General features: G+C 48.0%; 1 protein-coding gene across 4 annotated transcripts in view; it reads right to left on the bottom strand.

Moving 5' to 3' along the window:
• The window catches only part of znf521 (zinc finger protein 521), a 603,804-nt gene that overhangs the window by 505,948 nt on the left and 73,685 nt on the right, over nucleotides 1–24,171 (bottom strand). Inside the window, exon 1 of one of the 4 annotated variants that reach the window (XM_072569706.1) lies at nucleotides 2,519–2,593. The exons of the other annotated variants lie outside the window; for them this stretch is intronic. The gene's annotated coding sequence lies outside the window, so the exon portion shown is untranslated. Of the gene's footprint in view, nucleotides 1–2,518; nucleotides 2,594–24,171 lie in introns of those variants that run through there. 4 annotated transcript variants of the gene reach the window in all.

Consider the following 24,171-nt stretch of genomic DNA (forward strand, 5'->3'; position numbering starts at 1 on the left):
CAGCCCACAAGCTGTTGACATTGACAATGGACCACATCGTACCAGAGGACAGCTTCCCTGTGAACAAAGAGCAGGAACTCCAATGGAAAAGCCTCCCAGCCTCCTCCACACCCAGGCCCAGGCTGGGTCCCTGGAGTGCAGGCCCCTCCGAGGGGAGGGGATGGGATGGGATGGGAGGGGTCAGGGGGGGATTTCCTCTGGTTAAGGAGGTGAGGACAGGAGTTTGAATATTTATTTCTTCATCTTACAGACTCATTTCCTCCTGCATTAACCATGCAACCACACCCTGAATGTTGCCAATCAGACGAATCCTCTCTAAAACACACTCACTTTGACATACGTATCAGGTCAACCATCACCAAACTGAATGCCAGAACAAACTCGATGGGCCAAATTACCTCTGTCTGACAGTCTTATTTCCTCATAAAAATCTACAGGCCATTCAGCCCAACGGATTCATGTTGGTGCTTAAGTATCAACCTTATCCCCTTTCCCACAACCACCATCCACCCTCCCCAACCTTTTGAACACATCTCCTATTCCCTTCTCCCCTGTGTAATAACCTAGCCTTCATTTGGTTTCATCTGGGTCTGTGAGGGGTAGGCCATGAGTGATTGTGGTAAGCACCATCCATTGAGATAGTAGCAGCATTGTCAGAGGAAAGGCAGTGGGGAGTATTACATCACACTCCTGACTTGTGCCTTGTAGATGGACAGGCTTTGGGGAGTCAGGAGGGGAGTTACTCTCTGCAGTATTCCTTCCCATTGAACTGCTCTTGTAGCCACTATGTTTATGTGGAGAGTCCAGTTCAGTTTCTGGTAAATGGTAACTCCCAGGATGCTGAGAGTGGGAGATTCAGTGATGCTAACACCATTGAATGCTTAGATTGTCCAATAGAGGTGGTCATTTCCTGGCATTTGTGTGGTATGAATGTCACTTGTCACATGTCAGGCTAGTGTCCAGTTCATGTTGCTTTTGGACATGGACTGTTTCAGTACCTGAGAAGTCCCAAATGTTGCTGAACTTTGTATAATCATCAGTGAACTTCCCCACTTCTGACCTTACCATGGAGGGAAGGGCATTGATGAAGTGTCACTGGGTCAGGGTCCTGGAATTCCCGCCCCTCAGGGCATTGTGGGCCAACCTACGCACATGGACTGCAGTGGATCAAGAAGGCAGCTCACCCTCACCTTCTCAAGGGGCAACTAGGGACGGGAAGTAAATACTGGGTCCAGCCAGCGACACCCATGTCCACTCAGCGAATAAATATGAAAAAGCCAAGAGTCTGATGGAATACTTCCCACTTGCCTGGATGGTCTGACAATTATCTGGTCATTATCTCATTGATAAAGGAACTGAAGAGGGTTGGGTCTACGACACTCCCCTGAGGATCTCCTGCAGAGTTGTCCTGGAGTTGGTACCAGGTATCTTCCTCCTGATTCCCATTCACTCCAGTTTTGACTGAGCTCTTTGATGCCACACCCAGATGAACATAGCTTTGATATCAAGGGTTTACATTGTCACCTCGCCATACTGAAGGAGCACCACACTGTCAGAGGGTCAGTACTGAGGGAGTGCCGCACTGTCGGAGGATCAGTACTGAGGGAGCGCCGCACTGTCGGAGGGTCAGTGCTGAGGGAGCGCCGCACTGTCAGAGGGTCAGTGCTGAGGGAGTGCCGCACTGTCGGAGGGTCAGTACTGAGGGAGCACCACACTGTCGGAGGGTCAGTGCTGAGGGAGTGCCGCACTGTCGGAGGGTCAGTACTGAGGGAGCGCCGCACTGTCGGAGGGTCAGTGATGAGGGAGCACCACACTGTCGGAGGGTCAGAGCTGATTATTATCCCTCAATCAATATCCCCGATGACGATCTGGGTGTTGTGCTGATAGGAATGTCCTGTGCTCAGATGGAGCAGCTACAATTCTTGTGTATAAATTCCAGCATTGGCCACATAACGTGAATGTATAAACGGTGGAACAACTGAAAATAAAATCCCTCAGCTGAGGGTCTGAACGGAAACAGGTTTGTCTTGGGCTGTTTGGAGGTCTTCCACCTGTGGAGGAATGTTCCATTGCTGTGAAGCAGGTTTGACGTGAAACAATTGGCGATATAAAATCCCCGTTACGTGGAGTGCTGGGTGACAGCTCCTGTCTGCCTGATGTCTTTACAACACGTCTGGGCTTTGAAACATTGTCCCAGAGAGATCGAAAAAACAGCAACATCCGGGATTGCGAATGAATCCCAGCCAGCAGCCCACTGCCCCCCCCCCCCCCCCCCCCCAAACACTTCATCATTGCCTTCTCAATGGGGTCCTGTGTGAATCCTGAACGCTGGTAACAAGGCTGGAGGTGCTGGAGAGCAGTGGGAAAACTCATCCCGGAACTCTCTGGGCCTCGCCATCCCCTTCTTACCCCAACCCCAGGCACCAGCTGGTGGGGGGAGAGGAGGAGTCTAACACAAATTGCTCAGACAGCAACCTGCAAATGAAGGGCAGAGGCGCCCGAAGGGTTAACTACAAACCTCTCGTGGACCATCGCTGGTTCAAAACCTTCTGACACAACCTCACGAGACTTTCATTGGCAGGCCCGCCATTTTCGGGAGGAAAGCCACATCGAAGGGGCTCGAGAGAGAGAGAGAGAATGAGAGAGCTCTGAACCCCACTGTTTGACCGAGTGTGAGCTAGTGGGAGGGATCAGTTCTGGTTGTCACATTACCAAAAGGATGTGGAATTGATGGGCTATCTATTTGAAATAATTTGAGGGATGGTGCAGGTGGGAGGGGTTCAGATTTGTTGGACATTGGGACCAGTTCTGGGGGTGGTGAGACTATTACAAATTGGATAGTCTACATCTGAACCAGACTGGAACCAATGTACTTGGGGGAGTTTTTGCTACTGCTGTTAGAGAGGTTTTAAACTAATGTGGCAAGGGGCTGGGAACCAGAAGAGAAGACAAGCAGACAGCAAGGTGGAAAATTTCCCGCCCTTGGAACGCACAGAAATAACGGGGCATGAGAACAAGTTTAGAAAGAAGCCTGCTTTCTGGAGGTTAAGAAGTGCACAGACAGCAGAACCCCCCCCCCCACCTCTGAGTCTACTGATATCACATAAGCAGTCTACCTTGTGAGCTCCTTTGACTATTAACTAGATGTAAAGTGCTGCAGCAAGATGCCTTAGCTCTGAATTCTCCTTCTCAATTAGAGTAATGATTTAGAAGAGACACTCAAACTGCTGGCTAGGCTGCACTTAGACTTCGCACGTACCCCCAAAGGATAATAAACCCAAACTTAACATAAAATTTTGTTTCCTTGTGTAATATTTCCACCAGCACTTGTTAGCAGCTTAATGTGATAAATTAGTCACTGCAGAGATAGAAAACTTATCACCAAAACATATGGGGCAATTATTTGCTCAGTGCAGACAAGGTTATAATATACAATTTCACATTCACATCTCTCTTCACATCGGCACTTAATATATTCCACTGAGAGGCAGGAGGTGCTCCAACAATCTCTCCCCCCTGTACACAAACTGACATATTTCAATTACTTTTCCAGAACAGGCTGGTAAGGCCTACAAGCTTGCACTCTCTTGTTTTCTCTCTCTCTCTTACAACTGAAGTTGAACATTCCTGAAACAACTGGGAGAGAGAGAGGTCACATAACCTAACTCTCCCCCCCCCCACCACCTTGAGCCACACCTTTGTAAATCCAATGGAAGCTCTCGGGGGAAATCGATGCTAATTGTCAGGCTTCTTCCCCACCCCCACCACCCACCCAAACCTGCCCCAATTTGTGTAACGTCCTCCACCTCCATGATCATCAGCCACTGGATTCTCTCCCCGCGCGCCCCCTCCAACACTGATCTTTCAAACCCCCCCCACCCTCCCCTCACAATCTCCAACCGATTCCCATCGTTCCACCATTGTCCCCCCAGCTGCCTGGGACTCTGGAGTCCCTCCCCTAAGCCTCCCTGCTCCACATCCACAACACCCCCACATCCCCACAAGTATCTCCACTCTTCATCATCCCCTCCACACTCACTGCTGTAGGGGGATGTGGTGGCCAAGTCTTTAAGCCAGAGATAGATGATGAGTAATGGGGATCAAGGGTTACGGGGAGAAGGCAGGAGAACGGGGTTGAGAAACATGTCAGCCATGGGGAAGGTGATGCCCCAGTGGTATTATCGCTGGACTGTTAATCCAGAGGAGAGAGTGAGGTCTGCAGATGCTGGAGATCAGAGTCATTCCTGATGAAGGGCTCCGGCCTGAAACGTCAATTTTCCTGCTCCTCAGATGCTGCCTGACCTGCTGTACTTCTCCAGCAAAACACTTTCAACTGTTAATCCAGAGGACCTGGGTTCAAGTCCTGTCACAGCAGATAGTGGAATTTGAATTCGACAAAAAAATCTGGAATTAAGTGTCTAATGATGCTCCTCGGATGCTGCCTGACCCGCTGCATCGAATGATGACCATGAAATGACTGTTGGGGGGGGGGGAAGAGCCCATCTGGTTCACTAAAGTCCTTCAGGAAAGGCACATGCTGTCCCTACCTGGTCAGGCCTACATGTGACTCTAGACCCTCTGGGTAATTAGGGATGGGCACTAAATGTTGGCCTAGCCAATGATGCCCACATCCCGGGAGTGAATCTTGAAGAAAGATCATGGTTAAAGTGCAGAGTAAATGGCAACAGAGACGAGACGGGCAAATTTCCGTGTTTCGATGGCGAAGCAAAATAATGAAGAAGCTCCAAATGGGAAATTTAGATCGGGATAATTTTCAGGAATGCTCTATAGGTCACAGAGAGGAAAACTGAGCTAAGGTTTCAGGTGGATCACTTCATTCCGTTTCTCTCCAGCAGAGCTGCTGAGTTTCTCCAGTGCTGCCTGTTTCTGTCTTCCTGTCTCAACACCGTTTGTGTTTGCCTGTTTCAGCACTGCTTGTTTCTGTCTGTCTCAGCACTGCCTGTTTCTGTCTCCTGTCTCAGCATCACCGGTTTCTGTCTGCCTTTCTCCACACCATCTGTCTCAGACTGCCTGTTTCAGTTTGTCTGCCTCAGCACTGCCTGTTTTTGTCCTCCTACCTCAGCACCGCCTGTTTCTGTCTGCCTGTCTTAGCACTGCCTGTCTCAGACTGCCTGTCTCACCACTGCTTGTTTCTGTCGGCCTGTTTCTGTCTGCCTGTCTCTGTCCTCCTGTCTCAGCACCACCAGTTTCTGTCTTCCTGTCTTCGTGTTTTATATTCATTGTAGACTAGGAGAATGTGAGGACTGCAGATGCTGGAGATCAGAGTCAAGAGTGTGGTGCTGGTAAAGCGCAGCAGGTCAGGCAGCATCCGAGGAGCAGACAAATCAATGTTTTGCGCATAAGCTGCCTGACCTGCTGTGCTTTTCCAGCACTACACGACTCAATGTAGACTGTCTTCATTCAGTTCAAACAAAGTGACGGTGAGCTGCAGTCTTGAATATAATGGAGTGGTTCACTTAGCCATTTCAGACAGTGGTTAAGATTTGACCACAGACAGTGTCTACAACCAGCCAGGGTGCTGAGCGGACTCACCAGGATGTCAGCCAGCGATGAGGGGAGACACGATAGGGTGAGGTCGGATTTCTTCGAGCAGAGGAAACTGAGTTGAGATGTAGAAACTCCTGAGGGACATAGATTGTGTAGATCAGGCAAGACATCTCCCCTTGCTCGAGGGGTCAATAACCAGACGGCACAGATTGAAGGGAAGGGGCAGGAGGTTTAGAGGGAATGTGAGGAAATGATGTTTTCCCCCAGAGGGTGGTGGGGAATCTGGGAGTCACTGCCTGTAAGGGTGGGAGAGACAGGAACCCTCATCACATTGAAGAAGGATTTAATTGGTGAGGGATTTTAAGACTAAGGGACACAATTGAAGGTGAGAACAGGGAGATGTAAAAAAGACATACAAGGTAATGTTTTTTACACAGAGGGTGATTTGCGTGTGGAATGAACTTCCTGAGGAAGTGATGGAGATAGGTACCATTACAACGTTTAAAAGACATTGGATAAATACAGGAACAGAAAGGTTTGGAGGGATATGGGCCAGGAGCAGTTTGGTTTGGGATTATGTTTGGCATGGACTGTTTAGGCCGAAGGGTCTCTTTCTGTGCTCTAGGACTCTATGACTCCATGTGCACTTGAAGTGCCGTCGCACACAAGGCTATGGGTCAAGTGCTGGGAAATGGGACCAGCATAGACAGATGTTTGATGACTGACATGGACATGAAGGGCCGAAGGGTCTTTTTCTGTGCTATGCTTATAGCTCCTTGACTAGGAATGGTGAGCATGCACCAATTAGAGAGAGCCTGTGTACCTTGGAAAGGAATCTAACCATGGGGACGCTGCACCACAGTGGCTGTGTGACTGGGCCAGGAATCTAGAGTGCTAGACAAGAACTCCGATCCAGGAATTCAGATAAGTCTTAAAAAAAAACTCATGGAGATCATATAACGATTGTCAGTTGTAAAAAGCCAATCTGGTACATTAATATCCTTGAGGGAAGGAAATCTACCAACTTACCCTGTCTGGGCTACACGTGACTCCAGACCCATAGCAATGTGTCATTAAAACAGAACACACCGATTAGCAGGAGGCCATTCAGCCCGTCAAATACGCCACACCATTCAACAGGCTCGTAGAGAATCTGATCTTGGCCTCAACTCCACTTTCCGACTTCCTCTTCTCCATAACCATCAACTCCATGTGTATCCCAGACCATTCCCTGACCATCCCAGACCAGCTCCCAGCGTATCCCAAACCAGCTCCGTGTATCCCAGACCAACTCCTTGTGTATCCCAAACCATTCCCTGAATATCTCAGACCAGCTCCCAGCGTATCCCAAACCAGCTCCGTGTATCCCAGACCAACTCCCTGTGTATCCCAGACCATTCCCTGAATATCCCAGACCAGCTCCCAGTGTATCCCAAACCAACACGCTGTGTATACCAGACTAGCTCAGTGTATGACAGACCATTCCCTGTGTATCCCAGCTTCCACTGCTCCCTGAGCATCCCAAAGGTTGACAAAACTCAGAAAATAAATTCCTCACCATCTCTATTTTAAAGTTGTTTCAGGGAAGATTTAGATATCATTCTCAGGGCTAAAGGGATCAAATGGTCTGGGGAGAAAGTGGGAAGGGGGACTGAGTTGGATGATGAGCCGTGATCATATTGAATGGGGGAGCCAGCTTGAAGGGCCGAATGGCCTACGCCTTCTAAACAGTTGCCTCTTATAATTAACAAAAATGTTCTGAATGAGGGGGAATCTGTAGAGCTAACACTGCTTTTGCTCACAGATGCTGCCAGACCTGCTGAGTTTCTCCAGCGATTTCTGGTTTTGTTTCTGATTTCCAGCGTCCGCAGTTCTTTTGGGTTACTTCCCCCCCCCGATAATTAAACTCTGTTCCCCAGCTCCAGGCTCTCCCGCAGCAAGAAACAGCCTCTTGGTTTTCAACCTATCAAGCTCTTCCTCAGAGTTGTCCATGTTTCAGAAAGATCACCTCTCGTTCCTCGATCCTCCAATGATCAAAAAGGACTAAGTTGTCTTTGTACCAACCCCAGCTGAGCTCTAACGTCTGGAAGGACAAGGGCAGCAGATCCATGGGAACCCCACCCCCTGCAAGTTCCCCTCCAAACCCCTCACCATCCTGACTTAGAAATATATCGCCCGTTCCTTCAGTGTGGCTGGATCAGAATCCTGGAATTCCCTCCCTAAGGGCATTGTGGGTCTACCTACAGCACATGGACTGCAGTGATTCAAGAAGGCAGCTCACCCCCCCACATTCTCAAGGGGCAACTAGGGACGGGCAATAAATGCTCACATCCCATGAATGAAAATCAGAAGAAATTGTAAAAAATTCACTGTGAAGAAAATCACCTTGTCACTAAATATTAAAGCAAAAAAGAAAAAATGTCAAAATAAATATACATGACATAATCCCTGGAGTGCTTAATGGTAGTTGAGAGGTACTTAAACTTCTGCTAAAAAGGCAAGAGAAATCTTTAAATCTTTTCCTTTGGGAAATGAGAAAATGTCTTATGCCTTTTGTTTGGTTGTGAGACTCTCAATGACAGTAGAAAGCAAGCTTTTATATCAAGCATCATGCTGCAGTTGTACCTCGAGCAGGCAACAACAACTCGACCGACAGCTTGCATTTCCTTAGCACCTCAAACGTGATAAAATCAATCACTCTCCAGCCTCCAAAGGTCCATCTGTTCAGGACTGAGAGACGGAGGAATTGCTTCACCTTAGAGTGTGCGGATTTTTCGTAGACTACATTTCTAGAACATTGACCTGGGGTCAGGGGATGCTGGGACACAGAGATAACCACGATCCCAGATTGGAAAAGGTTTCTCTGTTTTGTTTTAGAAGCTTGAAGTCTCGGATTTGGAGGAAACTAGCATTAACTCCCTAGGATTTGCACGATTCTCATCACATGTGGGGTTTCCAACCCCCTCCCCCACCAACACTAGATCCCAACATTGTGTATGTCAGAGTAAATCACTTTGTGTCACACACGCTAGAAATGGTACTGAGACTAATTCCTCAATTTCCAGGACATTGAGGTCAAACTAACAGTTTGAAAAGTGCACTGTGACACCATAAGGCCTTAATGCTTTAAGATGTAGAAGCCGATGTAGGCCATTCAGCCCATCAAGTCTGCTTCACCATTCAATGAGATCTTGGCTGATCTGATAATCCTCAACCCCATAAAATACAACCCCTACAGTGTGGAAGCAGGCCATTCAGCCCATTGGGTCCACACCAACTCTCGGAAGAGCATCCCACCCAGACCCACCTATCCCTTTAATCCTGCCTTCCACGTGAATCCAGCAAGCCTGCATACCAGTAGACTTTGGGCAATTTAGCATGGCCAATCCACCTCATCCACACACCTTCCGGCTTTCCTGTCTTTTCCCCATAACCCTCAATTCCCCTTACTAAATAAAAACCTGCCATGAATATACTTAACCACGTTGTCATTCACCCTGACCTGCACATCTGTGGGAGGAAACCCATACAGAAATGGGGAGAACATGCAAACAGTCACCTGAGGCTGGAATCGAACCCAGGCCCTTGGTGCTGTGAGGCAGCAATGCTAACCACGCAGCCACTGTGCCATCTGTGGAGTTGAGGGCTATCAGATCAGCCATGATCTGAGTGAATGATGAAGCAGACTCAATGGGCTGAATGGCCCACTTCTGCTCCAAACCTGCTGAGTTTCTCCAGCGATTTCTGGTTTTGTTTCTGATTTCCGGCATCCGCAGTTCTTTGGGGTTATTTCCCCTGATCATTAAACTCTGTTCCCCAGTTTCGTGGTCTTATGTACTACTTAGGTGGCTCAAAGTATTAGGCCACACATGGGCCAAGTGGCCTGTTGCTAAGCTACATCATTCGTTCTCTCTTCCTGATTTAATGCACAATTTTATTGAATCTCATCAAAAAACATGAATCACTGAAGCAACTGGGGCAGGGATCTTGAGGCACATCTCAGACCTTCCATTGACTGGCAACAGGTCAGCTTTGGACTGATTCAAGTAGAGGAGTAGGTGGTCTGTGTCCTGGGGAATGGGATGGGGGGAGCAGGGTGTGGGAGGAGAGCGAGAGAGGGGGAGGGAGGGAGAAAGAGAAAGAGAGAGAGATGGGGGAGAGAGAAAGAGTGACAAAGAGGGAGAGACAAAAGGGAGGGACAGAGAGAAAGAGAGAAGGAGAGAGAGAGGGGAGAGGGGAGTCGAGAGAGAGAAAGGGAAAGGAGAGAGGCAGAGGGGGAGAGAGAAAGAGGGAGGGAAACTGAGATAGGAAGAGATCAAGGGAGGGAGGGGAGAGGAGAGAAAGAGGGCGGACAGAGAGAAACACAGAGAAAGTGCAAGGCAGGAGGGAGAAAGAGACAAAGCAAAGTGGGGGAGAAATAGAGAGAAAATGGGGGGGGAAGAGAGGGAGAGAAAGAAAAACAGAGAGAAGAGTAAAGAGAGAAAGAGAGGAGAGAGAATGAAAGAGAGAGGAGGCAAGAGGGCAATTTACAGAGAGAAAAAGGGAGAGAGAGATAAAAATGGGAAGAGAGAGGAATAAAGAGAGACAGAGAGAGAGAGAAGTAGGATCAAGAGGGTAATTGAAAAACAGAGAAAGGGAAGAAAACAGGAGAGGGTGAAAGAGAGAGTGGAGACCACGTGAAATCCAGGCTGATGAAGGAGTTATTAATGGGAACCTGGGTGCTTTCATCAGTGGTATTTCTGTCAACAAATAACAGGTCTCCCAGTTGGTGAGTTGGCTGTTATTGCACGATTGCCGGAGTGTAGGGATTTGGGGAGATATTGCGGTCTGAAGAATCTTCACACCCACTCAGGCAGTGGCTTCACAAGTCCAGGGCTAATGAAAATGGAGCTTATCATTTTCTGGTAACACAATAAACAGCGTCTTACAAATAACTTTGGGGAATGATATTGTATCTGACAGTGCAGGAGACCATTCGACCCACTGTGGCTGTACACCCTCTTTCTAAGATTTAGACCAGTTTTAACATTTGTTCAGGGTGTGAAGGATTGTGGATGTGACCACCCTGAGCTGTCCTTGAGAAGGTTCCTCCTGAGCTGTCAGTGACCTTATCCTAACGTATTCTCTCCCTCTCCCACATCGGTTCTTTTATTGGTTACATTAAACCTGTCCCCTCTGGTTACCGCTGGCAACGTTTACTCTGTCAAAAACCTTTGTGATTTTAAACAGTTCAATTAAATCTCCCTTTAACCCTCCCTGCTGTAAACAATACCAGGTTCGCCAGTCTCCCCACATTAACTCACTCCCCTCCACCCCAGGGGGGTAAGGACACCCAAAATGCCCTCAGGGAGGGAATTCCAAGATTGTGACCCAGTGACACTGAAGGAACGGGCGATATATTTCCAAGTCAGGATGGTGAGGGGCTCGGAGGGGAACTTGCAGGGGGTGGGGTTCCCATGTATCTGCTGCCCTTGTCCTTCTAGTTGGAAGTGGTTGTGGGTTTGGAAGGTGCTGTCTGAGGATCTTTGGTGAATATCTGCAGTGCATCTTATAGATAGTACACACTGCTGTGACTGCACGTTGGTGGTGGAGGGGGTCAACATTGGTGGTTGTGGGGTAAACCAAGCGGGCTGCTTTGTCCTGGATGGTGTCAAGCTTCTTGAGTGTTGTTGGAGCTGCCCCCATCCAGGGCAAGTGGGGAGTATTCCATCACCCTCCTGACTTGTGCCTTGTCAATGGTGGACAGGTTTTGGGGAGTCAGGGGGTGAGTTACTCACCGCAGGATTCCCAGCCTCTGACCTGCTCTTGTAGCCTCTGTGTTTATGTGGCGAGTCCAGTTCAGTTTGTGGTCAATGGTGACCCCCGGGATGTTTTGACCCATGAGTCTCATTGGACACAGAAACATACAAAATGGGAGCAGGTGTAGCCCCCTCAGGGTTGCTGCTATCCCATAAGATCATGGTTGTTATAACATTTTCCCCAGGTTTCCCCAAAAGGAATTCATCCAATTTCTCCTGACCCTTCCTGCAAAGTTCAAAGAGATTAGATCGACAGTCAATAATATTTCCTTGGAAAGTAATCACTCATTTTGTAGCGAGGTGGGGGGGGTGGGGGGTGGGGGATGTGGGGCCAGAAATAATAATGGAAAGTTTGAATGCAATGTGAGCCCCGTCTGGTCGGAGCTGTGCTCCTTAACTACACTCCAGGTCCCTCTGGTCAGTCTCAGGGACCCTCAGCGAGGGAAGGAGTCACTGCTTTTCATCACTAGATCCTGACCCTCCTCATGGCGATGGTGTGGACGTGCCGGTGTTGGACTGAGGTGGACAAGGTCAGAAGTCACATGACACCAGGTTATAGTCCAAAAGGCTTATTTGAAATCACAAGCTTTTGTAGCGCTGCCCCTTTGTCAGGAGCAGTGAGACACCGTCAAGGGATGACTGGAGTGGTGCTGGAAAAGCACAGCAGGTCAGGCAGCATCCGAGCAGCAGGAAAAGCAATGCTTCAGGCAAAAACCCTTCATCGAGGACTTTTGCCCAAAATGTTGATCTTCCTGCTCCTCGGATGCTGCCTGACCTGCTGTGCTTTTCCAGCACCACTCTAATCTTGACTATAATCTCCAGCATCTACAGTCCTCACTTTCACCTAGTGTAAAAGGAAATGGCCATTCAGCCCATCAAGCCCATTCTGCCCTTGGGTGATGTCCTGGCTGACCTGTATCCAAGTGCCATCTCATGGGTTCATTCCTGAAGTATATTTAGTCAGCAAAAGTCTATCCATCTCAGATTTAAACTGATTAGTTCAACCTGAACTCACCAGCTCAGAATGTCATAATGGGCTCTCTAGAGAAAGCATTTAGAAGCAGAATTAGGCCATTCGGCCCCTCAAGCCTGCTCCATCCTTCAATCAGATCATTGCTGACAGATCCTCAGCAGGTCTGCCAACAGCTGGGGAGACAGAAAGAGTTAGCGTTTCGAATCCAATATGACTCTTCTTCAGAAGTGGAGTATGATTGGAGATATTCCCCACTCTGATGCCTCATCGTGAGATAATGCCATCTGGGTGAATGCCAGGTCACAGGTGGATTGGAGCCCTGTCAAACCAGGAGACACTACCACCCGGTGACAAATAAAGCATCAGAGAACCTTACAGTACAGAGGGAGGCCATCTCTCCACTCTGCAGGCACACTGCCTCTATTCCTGATGAAGGGCTTTTGCCCGAAACATCGATTCTCCTGCTCCTCGGATGCTGCCTGACCTGCTGTGCTTTTCCAGCACCACTCTAATCTAGACATTTGGCCCATGTTGCCTGTGCTGGCCAGCTCTCCAATTAGTGCCAACATCCTCTGCTGTTTTTAAACATTTCCCCTGTTAAGCCTTTTACCAAAATCCCTTCTTCTGAAAGTTGACTGTCTCAAACATATAGGTAATAAAAACCTCATCTTTCCTCTGTCAATTATCTCCAATTCCATCTCTTCCAGTTACTGACCCAGCTGTCAGTGCTAACAATTCTTCCTTATTTGCTCTTCATTCCTTTTTTTTTGAAACTGGTTTTGTTTCTGAAAGAAAGCTCATTTTTCTAGGCCATTTCAAGAATGAAACCACATTGGATGCAGCTGATTTTCTGCTCAGCCGCGCTCCCACTCAGTGTCGAATTCCCATTTGTATTCATGTGCTCAAAGTGCTCTTTGCAGCTCCCAATGTTGGGGTCGGCACAACAACGCCCCTTCTTCCCCAGCTTAGAAAATTCAGCATGTCCATAAGGACCCTCAGCAACTGGTGCACCATTGAGAGCATACTGTCCAGGTACATAATGGCCTGGTACGGTAACTGCTCTGCCCAGGACCGTTAGAAACTACAGAACGTGGTGTACACAGCTCAGGCCATCATAGAAGCCAACCTTCCACCATGCCCTCCTTTTGCATGGCTCATTGCTGCAGCATGGCTGCCAACATCACTAAAGACCCCCTCCCACCCTGGTAACAATCTCCTATAACCCCTTCCATCAGGCAGAAGATACAGAATCCTGAATCCAACAGATTCAGAAACAGCTTCTTCCCAGCCATTTTTAGACTGAGGAAGCGGCATATTCCCGAGGAAGGGCTTATGCCCGATACGTTGATTCTCCTGCTCCTCGGATGCTGCCTGACCTGCTGTGCTTTTCCAGCGCCACACTTTCCGACTCTGACTCTCCAGCATCTGCAGTACCAATGAATGGATCTCACAAACTTCATATAATGCTGACCTTGCCAATGTTGACCTTGTCTAGTGCACGTCCTGTGCGAGGTAACCAGAAGGCCTGACTCTGTCCAGGTTTTTTTTCACCCTCTGTCCTTGCTTGCTATGACCTGCCTGTACTGATCACAAACAAAGCATTTCACTGTATTTAGGCACACATGACAATAAATCAAATCAAACAAAGTAGTATGGCTGAAAGTTAGGTTAAATCAAAACCAACATGAGTCCAAAACAGGTGCGATGTTAACCTCATCCCAAGCCTTGATTAGGTCACATTTAGATACCTCCGTGAGTACCTCTTCTCTCTAACACTAAGGCACCAGGGAAAGTGCAAGGGAAGAGCAGTTACTTGGAATAATCACCGGAACAGAGGGGCCACACCCAGCGAGAGACAGATCAAACAGGCTGGAGATCCCCTCCGCACAAAACATAAAGGTGACCTGTGGCAGTCCGATTCCCAAGCTTGAAGACAAAAAACTGAATCAAAAACCTGAGGAACATTTCCTGAAACAGAATGGAACATTACAGCTTACAGACAAGCACGGTGGCTCAGTGGTTAGCACTGCTGCCTCAAAACGCCAGGGGCCTGGGTTTGAGTCCAGACTCAGGCGACTGTCTGTGTGGAGTTTGTACATTTTCCCCGTGGCTCATGGGTTTGCTCCGGTTTCCTCCCACAGTCCAAAGATGTGCAGGTTTAGGTGAGTTGGCCATGCTAAATTACCCCATGCTATGCAGGCTAGATGGGCTAGCCATGGGGAATGCAGAGTTACAGGGATGGGTGTGATGGCGTGGGCTGAATGGCCTGCTTTCACTCTGTAGGGATTCTATGAAGTTTCTCACTGACACGTCCAAGTCTCTTTCTGGTACTCTAGGTATTTAATACCCCTCATTTGTATATTCTTCAGAATGCAGAAGGACTTGGAGCAGGAGGAGGCCATTCCACCCTTTAATACAAACACGACTGGTCCCATCTCAGCCCCAGTTCCCACTTTCCTGCCCCATTGCTAATTGTTTTTAATCACTTGTGGGATATGGGCATCGCTGGCTGGGCCCAGCATTTGTTACCCATCCCTAGTTGCCCCTTGAGAAGGTGGGGGTGAGCTGCCTTCTTGAACCACTGCAGTCCATGTGCTGTAGGTAGACCCACAAATAATCAAAAATCAGTCTGTCCCTCCTTAAATTTACTCAAGTGTCCCAGCATCCCCCGCTCTCTGGGGGAGTGAATCCCACAGATTCATGTCCCTTTGAGAGAAGTAATTCCTTTCCATCTCTGTTTTAAATCTGACCCTCCCTTATCCTAAAGCTATGAGCTGTGTGTGGTGTAATGTTCCAGTTGGTTGGTTTTATGATCTCACGGTTGACGGGAATGTTTGAACAAGGTGTCTGACTGTTCAAAGGCTAAAACCCGCACTGTCCCTGACAGCGTTCTGGTTGGTTTATGAGATGGACCGTGTTGAAGGGAGATGGCCAAACCTGCTCAGGGATCAGGTTTGCAAGTCAGCCTGCCATGGTCCTGTCACTCACTCACACCGGGAACGGTGCAGAGTTCACTCACTCGCATGGGGCTGACAGGAAGGCAGCTAACACAAGTGGAAATACACCTGCGTGCACCTGCACGTGTGTGTGTGTGTGTGTGTGTACAGACACGCGTAGGTGTGAAAGAGAGTGTGTTTGCAGGCGCAAGTGTGTGTATGTGCATGCGTGTGCATGTGTGCGCGCACACGTGTGAGAATGTGTGTGAATCTGTGTGTGTATCTGTGCTTTAGTGTGAGTGTGTGTGTGTATGCGTGCATGTGAGAGAGAATGTGTGTGTGTCTGTGTGAGTGAGAGAGTGCATGTCTCTCAGTGTGTGTGTGTGTTTGTGTGTGTCTGTGTGTGCGCGAGCGTGTGTGCGCGAGCGTGTGTATGTGCACGTATCTCTCTCCGTGTCCTGCCTCTGCCCATCACGGAGGGCAGGAACCATTCGGGACTAACCCAGTCCTGGAACGCTCCTCAAAGCAGGCTCACACACATTCCACATTTCCTTACAATGGTTCAGAGCAAAGCTGGGATCTTGATGCAGTCAGGCTAAAGTTCCGGAATCTGTATAAATACTAACGAGGTACAATCACACAACATGAAATGGGCAAGGGGATGAGTCTGTTATAGAATCCTTCAAGTTTCCATTATTTTCCACTGAATGTAAGAGGCCATTCGGCCCTGGTGGCCCACGCTGCTGTTTACGTTTCACATAGTTAGGAGGTTGATCAGCAGCAACACAATGGGCCGAAGGGCTTCTTTCTCTGCTGTGGACCCCTACGATGAGCTCTTCAAAGAGTTAACACAGATCCTGCTTGGGGCAATACTCAGTGAGTCTCTGAGACGCTGAAGGGTGGGTGGTGCGCCGAGGAGGTGCTGCTCTGCTAGGGGGTGTGGTATTAATGTTGCAAAGTCCACTTGAGACGTCTCAGGAGGCAAAGCAGAAACCCCTCAGGGCGTGGTTTCGTAGACGACTAAGAGAGAGCTCCCCCCTACCCCAGGCGGCAGTTATCTCTCAGTCATCACCACGGTAACTGACAACAGGGTCACCAACCATGTGGAAACTAGCTGTTCACAAACTGACTGCAGCGTCCCCTACACTATGACAGTGGCTACGCTGAAAAGGTGGGCTGTACCCCATGGTGGTGGACGGCGCTACGTAAATGCACGTCTTGTTTTTCAGCTACTCATAAACAGCTGAGCAGTATCCTTCTGCGTCTTCATGCCTACATTTAGCTCGGAAAAGCAGATCTGCTGGTGTTTGCAGTCACTTCACTGTGTTATGACTATCTATGGAATATAGGAGCCAGCACAGGCATCAAAAGAGAGCAGTGTTACCGAGCAATGAATCATTCCCCTGAGCACCATCTATAAACAAGAACTTAAATTCACTTCAATCTCCTTCAAAGGCAAAAATGAAAAGTAAAGATATTTGACATCCTCTCTCTCCACCCCCGACGCTCAGTGAGAACCATCTACAAGATGCACGGCAGAAACCCGCCAAGTCTCCTTCAGACAACACCTTCCAAACCCGCGACCACTTCCATCTGGAAAGACAAGGGCAGCAGATCCATGGGAATACCACCCCCAGCAAGTTCCCCTCCAAACCCCTCTCCATCCTGACTTGGAAATATATCACCATTCCTTCAGTGTGGCTGGGTCAGAATCCTGGAATTCCCTCCCTAGCAGGCACAAGGACGTGGTCAAAAAAACGTTGAAAGTGCCCAAGTACATGAGTGCAGGTGAAGGAACAGCTAAAGCCCAGTTTCAGTGCCCAGGGGAGTAGGTGATTGGCAGCAACTGACACAGTGGAGACTTTTGCTTTTCAGTCACAGGAAGAGGGTATCGCTGGTTGGACCAGCATTTATTGCCCATCGCTAACTGCCCAGACAGCTATTGAACATCAACCCTGCTATGGGCATGGAGTCACGTGTAGGCCAGACAGGGGATGGATGGCACATTTCCCTCCCTGAAGGGTACAGTCCAATGGCGTGGGAGTTTGAGCTGTCAGTGCAAGCGCAGCAAGTCTATGCTCCTCAGGCACTGACTATGAAGGTATCCACAATCCCTCCAGTGCAGATGGAGGCCATTCAGCCCATCAAACCTGCATCAACCCTCCAAGGAGCATCCCAAATACACCTATTTTCAATAGCTAACCTACACATCCCTGGAAACCACGGGCAATTTCCCATGGCTAATCCACCCTAACCTGCATATTTTTGGACTGTGGGAGGAAACCCACCGCAGACAGAGGAAGAACACACAAGCTCCACACAGACAGTCACCCTAGGCAGGAATCGAACCCGGGTCCCTGGCACAGCTGTGCTAACCACTGGGCCACCATGTTTGTGAAAAACCTCAAGACTCACAATGAACAGATGGCATAGCTTCTGTGAAAAGGAAGTTTCCAAACTTCTCCCAAGACCTGTAGGAGGTCTGGTGGGTACACTTGGGCAGCCACTCTGCCTCTGGTTTCAGGAGCCATGCCTGAACTGTTTGGCCGCGGGCAGAGGGTCTAATGATACACTTTGATAGGTGGCGAATCCTTCTGCTGCCAACTCCTAAAATATCTCCACAATAAGCTTCAAAAACACCCCTCCAACTGTGGAACGGTGTTAAGTTCAAGGAATGAATCTGGTGTTGAAAACTAGTCTCAGGGATGAGGACCATGACAACCATCTTCCATCGCTAGAAAAACCCATCCAATTCTCAGGGTGGCAGGACTGATATATCCTGGATCTCTTAGGACTAGATTCACTAGCGTTGAGAAAAATGAGGGAGGGGAATCCCATAGAAACCTATAAAATTCTAACCGGACTAGACTGGGTAAACACAGGAAGGACGCTGCTGGTGCCTGGGGAACCCAGAACCAGGGGGGGTCACAGGGGGTCACCAGGGGCTGGCAGTATGAGAGTCTCCTTAGGGGCCACCATTCTCCTGCTTGACTTGGTCACCAGTTAAAACCTTCCAAGACCATGGTGAAAGAGGGAGAACTTGGAGGGCAGTGGCTGCTTACTGTCAGAGGAATCTTCAGAACGAGGGGATGTGTCCCCCTTAAGTCAGCTCCTCACAAACCCGTCCCCACTGGACCGTGAGTCAAGAGTTTGAGGTAACAACTGGGCACTGTCCCTTCAAATCCTGGAAGTGGTTTTTTCTGATGATGTGTATGATCTAACTGACATCTCTACACAACCTGACTGCTGCTCTGTAATAAAAGCCTGTGAAAAGGGATCAATGTTTGCTTGGAAGGGAAACCTCTGCAGTTTAAACACTCCACCACACACTGAACGCTCACCTCCCCCTGCCTCATGCACAAACCAATATCATCCACTCAACAAATCCCATCTCCCCTCAGCCACATTGTCACTCCGAGGCCACAGAGGGCATGAGCCATGAAATTGGGATCACACCGGGAGAAGATTTGGTAAACCCGTCCTGGAACATAGATGAAGGTGGTAATGGGAACTTGTTTGTCACACTCTTTTACCTTGTCAGTGAATTCGAAAACAGCCATTCTCTTACAAGAGAAAGTTGTTAGACAGCAACAGGTTGAGAGATGAAGGAAGGACGTGCACATTGTGGTAACAGTTTAGAGGAGATTATTAATACTACTTTAGGACTAGGGTGAAGGTTTGTAGCTCAGGTTGAGGTTTAGGGTGTAGGTTTGCTCGCTGAGCTGTAGGTTTGATATCCAGACGTTTCATTACCTGGCTAGGTAACATCATCAGTGGCGACCTCCAAGTGAGGTGAAGCTGTTGTCTCCTGCTTTCTATTTATATCTTTCTCCTGGATGGGGTTCCTGGGGTTTGTGGTGATTTCATTTCCTGCTCGTTTTCTGAGGGGTTGATAGATGGCATCTAGATCTATGTGTTTGTTTATGGCGTTGTGGTTGGAGTGCCAGGCCTCTAGGAATTCTCTGGCATGTCTTTGCTTAGCCTGTCCCAGGATAGATGTGTTGTCCCAGTCGAAATGGTGGTTTTGTTCATCCGTGTGTAGGGCTACGAGGGAGAGAGGGTCATGTCTTTTTGTGGCTAGCTGGTGTTCGTGTATCCTGGTGGCTAACTTTCTTCCTGTTTGTCCTACGTAGTGTTTGTGGCAGTCCTTGCATGGAATTTTGTAAATGATGTTGGTTTTGTCCATGGGTTGTACTGGGTCTTTTAAGTTTGTTAGTTTTTGTTTGAGAGTGTTGGTGGGTTTGTGTGCTACTAGGATTCCGAGGGGTCTTTGTAGTCTAGCTGTCATTTCTGAAACTTCTTTGATGTATGGTAAGGTGGTTTGGGTTTCTGGCTGTGTTTGTCTGCTCGTCGTGGTTTGTTCCTGAGGAATCTGCACACTGTATTTTTTTGAGTATCCGTTCTTCTTGAACACGTTGTATAGGTGGTTCGAAGTTCGAAGTCCGAAGTTCGTCTGTGCTGCAGTGTGTGGTACTGGTTGGAATAGTGTTCTGATACAGCTTCGTTTGTGTGTGTTGGGATGGTTGCTGGTGTAGTTAAGTATTTGGTCAGTGTTTGTCAGTTTTCTGTATACGCAGGTTTGTAGTTCTCCATTGACCTTTCTTTCGTTGTCCTTTCCAATCTATCAACCCCTCAGAAAATGAACAGGAAATGACATCACCACAAACCCCAGGAACCCCATCCAGGACAAACATATAAATAGAAAGCAGGAGACAACAGCTTCGCTTCACTTGGAGGTCGCCACTGATGATGTTACCTAGCCAGGTAATGAAACACCTGGATATCAAACCTATAGCTCAGCGAGCAAACCTACACCCTAAACCTCAACCTTAGCTACAAACCTTGCACTACTTTAGGATCCTGGAGTAATTATTCCCAGATCCTTGAAGTCAGCAGAGCATGTGAATAGGATAGTTAAGAAGGGATACTTGCTTTCATCAGTTGTAGTGAGAGTATCAGGGCATCGTGATAATGTTGAAGTTGCACAGAGAGTTAGTGAGGCCCTAGCTGGAGTACTGGGTGCAGTTCTGGTCACCTCCCTACAGGAAGGATGTGATGCCACGAGACGAGGTTACAAGGAGATTCACCAGGATGTTGCCTGACCTGGAGAAACTGAGCTAGAAGGAGAGACTGGGTAGACTTGGATTGTTTTCTTTAGACCAGAGAGGACTGAGGGGGTGAATGTATAAGATTATGAGGGGTATGGACAGAATGAATAGAGAGCAGCTGTTCCCCGTGGGTGAAGGGTCAATCACAAGAGGGCACGGTAAGAAGATTGAGAAGAATTTGAGAAGAGACCTTTTGACTGAGTGGGAATCAGAAAAGCACTGTCTGGGAAGGTGGAGGAGGCTGGAATCCTTACAACCTTTAAAGAGCATTTGGATGAGTATTTCAAACATCATAACATTCGAGGATACTGGGCACGTGCAGGAATTTGGGATTCGTGTACTTTTAATGTTAGTTATGTTGGCGCAGACTCAAAAGGTCGTTGGGCCTTTTCTGCACTGTATGACTATGGATTTGAAAGTAGAGATACATGGGGCTTTGGTCTTCAAGTCCAGGGAGGTCTGATCTGTTTATTTAAGAAAGGGTCAGAAAGTCATTTGGAACAGTGAGCTCAAGACAGACTGCATAAGAAAGGAGAGGCAGTGGCATAGCTCCGATGTCACTGGGCTAGTAAGCTAGAGCCTCAGGGTTCAAATCCTACCTGGGCCGATGCTGAAATTAGAGATCTCCAATTAATAAAAAAGTGAGTTTAATGGTGGCTATGTAATCAATGTTAATTGACATAAAAACCCATCTGGTTCACTAATGTCCTTTAGAGAAGGAAATCTTCTTTCTTTAACTGGTCAGCCAACCTGTGATTCCAAAGCCATGATGTCTTGTAATATCATTCTGACAGTTACTGGACAATAAATGTTGGGCCCTAGTGAGTGACACCCGCATCCAATGAATAAATAAAAGAAAAAAAAACAGGCATCATGTGACTTAAGGTGCTCACTGAGTAGAACCTTCACAACTGCAGAGACAGATGGCCAGGGGAGACATTCAGGTTTAACTTAGGAATATACCAGCAGAGGGTAATTTTTAAATTGTGGGAAGTCATCAGGTTTTCAGAGCTGGAAAGAAACAGCCTCAAAGAGTCAAAATCAAACAGACATTAGTGAGTTAGCCTGTCCATGTGTCTGAGGAAGAGATAGTAATGAAGAGAATCACATGGGTGCAGAGAGTCATTGAAAGAAAACATTTTTCAATCTTGGAAGGAATTTTGAAGTAAAGGCAGGAGTGGGTTGAGTGTCTGTAAAGGATCCTGCTGGGAAAAAGGTCTGAATGTTTCCTTTTGCTACCTATGATAGGATCTTCCCAAACCACCTATTATTTATAACATTGTTTTCTCTTATTTTGTGTGATAATCTTATGTTCTTTTACGAACAGTAGATTGGCAGCCCCTTGGCTTCAGTGACATCCACCACAGTAACCAAATGGTAAAAATAAAACATCTGGTCTATTAAACCAGCTTCCACTCTGGAATCTCACTTACCCAGTGTCACCATTAGCTGGGGTTGTCATATTGGGTTGAGATCACCTCCACAATGTACCACTTCAAGTCATTATAGAACTACTTTAAATACTGCCCCAGAATTAAAACGTTGCAAAACGCAGACTGGTTGCTCTTCAGCCAGATCTGGGAGCAGTAGTCATAGAGTCGTAGAAAGTCATCGAGTCATACAGTCCTTCAGCACAGAGACTGGCCCTTTGCCCCAAACTGGTCCATGCTGACCAAAATGCCCACCCACACTAACCTCACTTCCCTGCACTTGATTCATATCCTCTAATCCTTTCCTATCCATGTATTTGTCCGAATGCCTTTTAATGTTGTTAATGTGCTCCCCTCAACCACTTCCACCAACAGTTCATTCCAGATTTATAGCACCCTCTGGTGCAAAACAATGCCTCTCATGTTCCCTTTCATTCTTTCCCCTCTAACCTTAACCTGATGCCCTCTAGTCCTCGATTCCCCAACCCTGGGGAAAAGACCGAGTGCATTCACCCTATCCATGCCTCTTGTGATCTTATAGGAGAAAGTGAGGACTGCAGATGCTGAAGATCGGAGCTGAAAATGTGTTGAGGCCAGCTGGGTTGTTTGGCTTTGGAACTGGTCCTCCTGGGAGCAGATGCGGCGGAGACGAAGGAATTGGGAATATGGGATGCCGTTTTTACAGGGGGCAGGGTGGGAGGACGTGTAGTCTAGGTAGCTGAGGGAGTTGGTCGGTTTATAGTAAACGTCCGTGTTGATTCGGTCGCCCATGAGCCCTGAAGGAGGGCTCATGCCCGAAACGTCGATTCTCCTGCTCCTTGGATGCTGCCTGACCTGCTGCGCTTTTCCAGCAACACATTTTCAGCTCTCATGATCTTATACACCTCTATAAGATCCCAATCTGCCCTGTACACCCAGTCCCCTCTGCTCTAGAGAGACTCAATTAAAACAAAGTGAAGATAAACCTAGGGAGACAGAAGAGAAAATCTAAAATCACATTTACAATAAAAAAGATAAAGCTGGAATAAGTGTTAAGCAATTTTCACCTCATCTTTGGTAAAAATGATTTGAGTTCACAGGATGATCACAAGGTGTTAATGGGCTCCTTGCTCCTCTTTTTAAACTTTGCCCTAAACACGTGGTGCGCTCATATTTATATTAAGGCATAATCTCGCTGGCTCTTGGGGGCTGAGGAATCTATTTTTATTGAGAGGCAGCCGGCTCTGGATTGCAGTATTAGGGAGGTCCACGCACAGCTTAGAGCTCTCCCACTGCCTTACCTCTACCAAGCACATCAACAACCATGCTCACTGCTCATTACTATCTCTTCATTAAGGGCAGTGCCCTGAAGCCAGGTCGGTGAAGGACCTGCTCTACTCCAGAATGACACTGCAGAGGCTGGAGCAGAGGAATTTACAATATAATAGATTTACAGTAGCCCCTCACTATTACCAAAGAGTCAGCAGTCTGCATTGTGCACTGGGCCACTCCTGTGCTGAGTTATTGTCAGCAGGTAACATTCACTCTCTGGGTCACACAGTCAGGAGCTCAAGTCCCACTTCGGGACTTGGGGACATAGACAGTGAGAGCTGGGATAAGACATTCAGTCCATCAAGCCATAGTTGATTTTCTACCTCGATTTCACTCTCAATTCCCACATCCCTCGCTATCTTTAATGTATAGAAATCTAAAAGCTTGACTTGAGCTCACTGCTGTTGACTGCTACCTTCCTAAGTTCTGAGCAAGGCTCACCAGCCCTGAAACTTTCACTCTGATTTCTCTCCACAGATGCTGCCGGATCTGCTGAGCTTTGCCTGCAAAATACTGTTTTTGTTTCTGATTTCCAGCATCCACAGCTCCTTTGGTTTTTATTTAGGGACTGCATTTTATTGGCTGTGGCGTGTCCAAAGCTGTCAGCTCATCTACTGCTTGCAAAACGAAGGAGCTGGTCATTGAGCTCAGGGGGCAGGGTGGGGGGCACACCCCTGTCTGTATCAATGAGACTGAGGTAAAGATGGTGGTCAGCGTCAAGTTCCTCGGAGTGACCATCACCAACAATCTGTCCTGGTCCACCCATGTCAACGCTACAGTCAAGAAAGCACAACAACGTCTCTACTTCCTCAGGAGGCTAAGGAAATGCAGCATGTCCACAATAACTCTGCCCAATGTTTACAGCTGCACCGTAGAAAGCATCCTATCTGGATGTATCACAGTGCGGTACGGCAACTGCTCTGCCCAAGATCACAAGAAACTGCAGAGAGTTGTGAACACAGCCCAGTCCATCACACAAACCAGCCTCCCATCCACTGACTCCATCTACCTCGGGAAAGCAGCCAACATCATCGAAGACCCCTCCCAGCCTGGTTATACTCTCTCCCACCCTCTTCCATGCGGCAGAGGATATAAAAGTTTGAATAT

Source organism: Chiloscyllium punctatum, chromosome 5, assembly GCF_047496795.1.
Source record: "Chiloscyllium punctatum isolate Juve2018m chromosome 5, sChiPun1.3, whole genome shotgun sequence".
Lineage (NCBI taxonomy): Eukaryota > Metazoa > Chordata > Chondrichthyes > Orectolobiformes > Hemiscylliidae > Chiloscyllium > Chiloscyllium punctatum.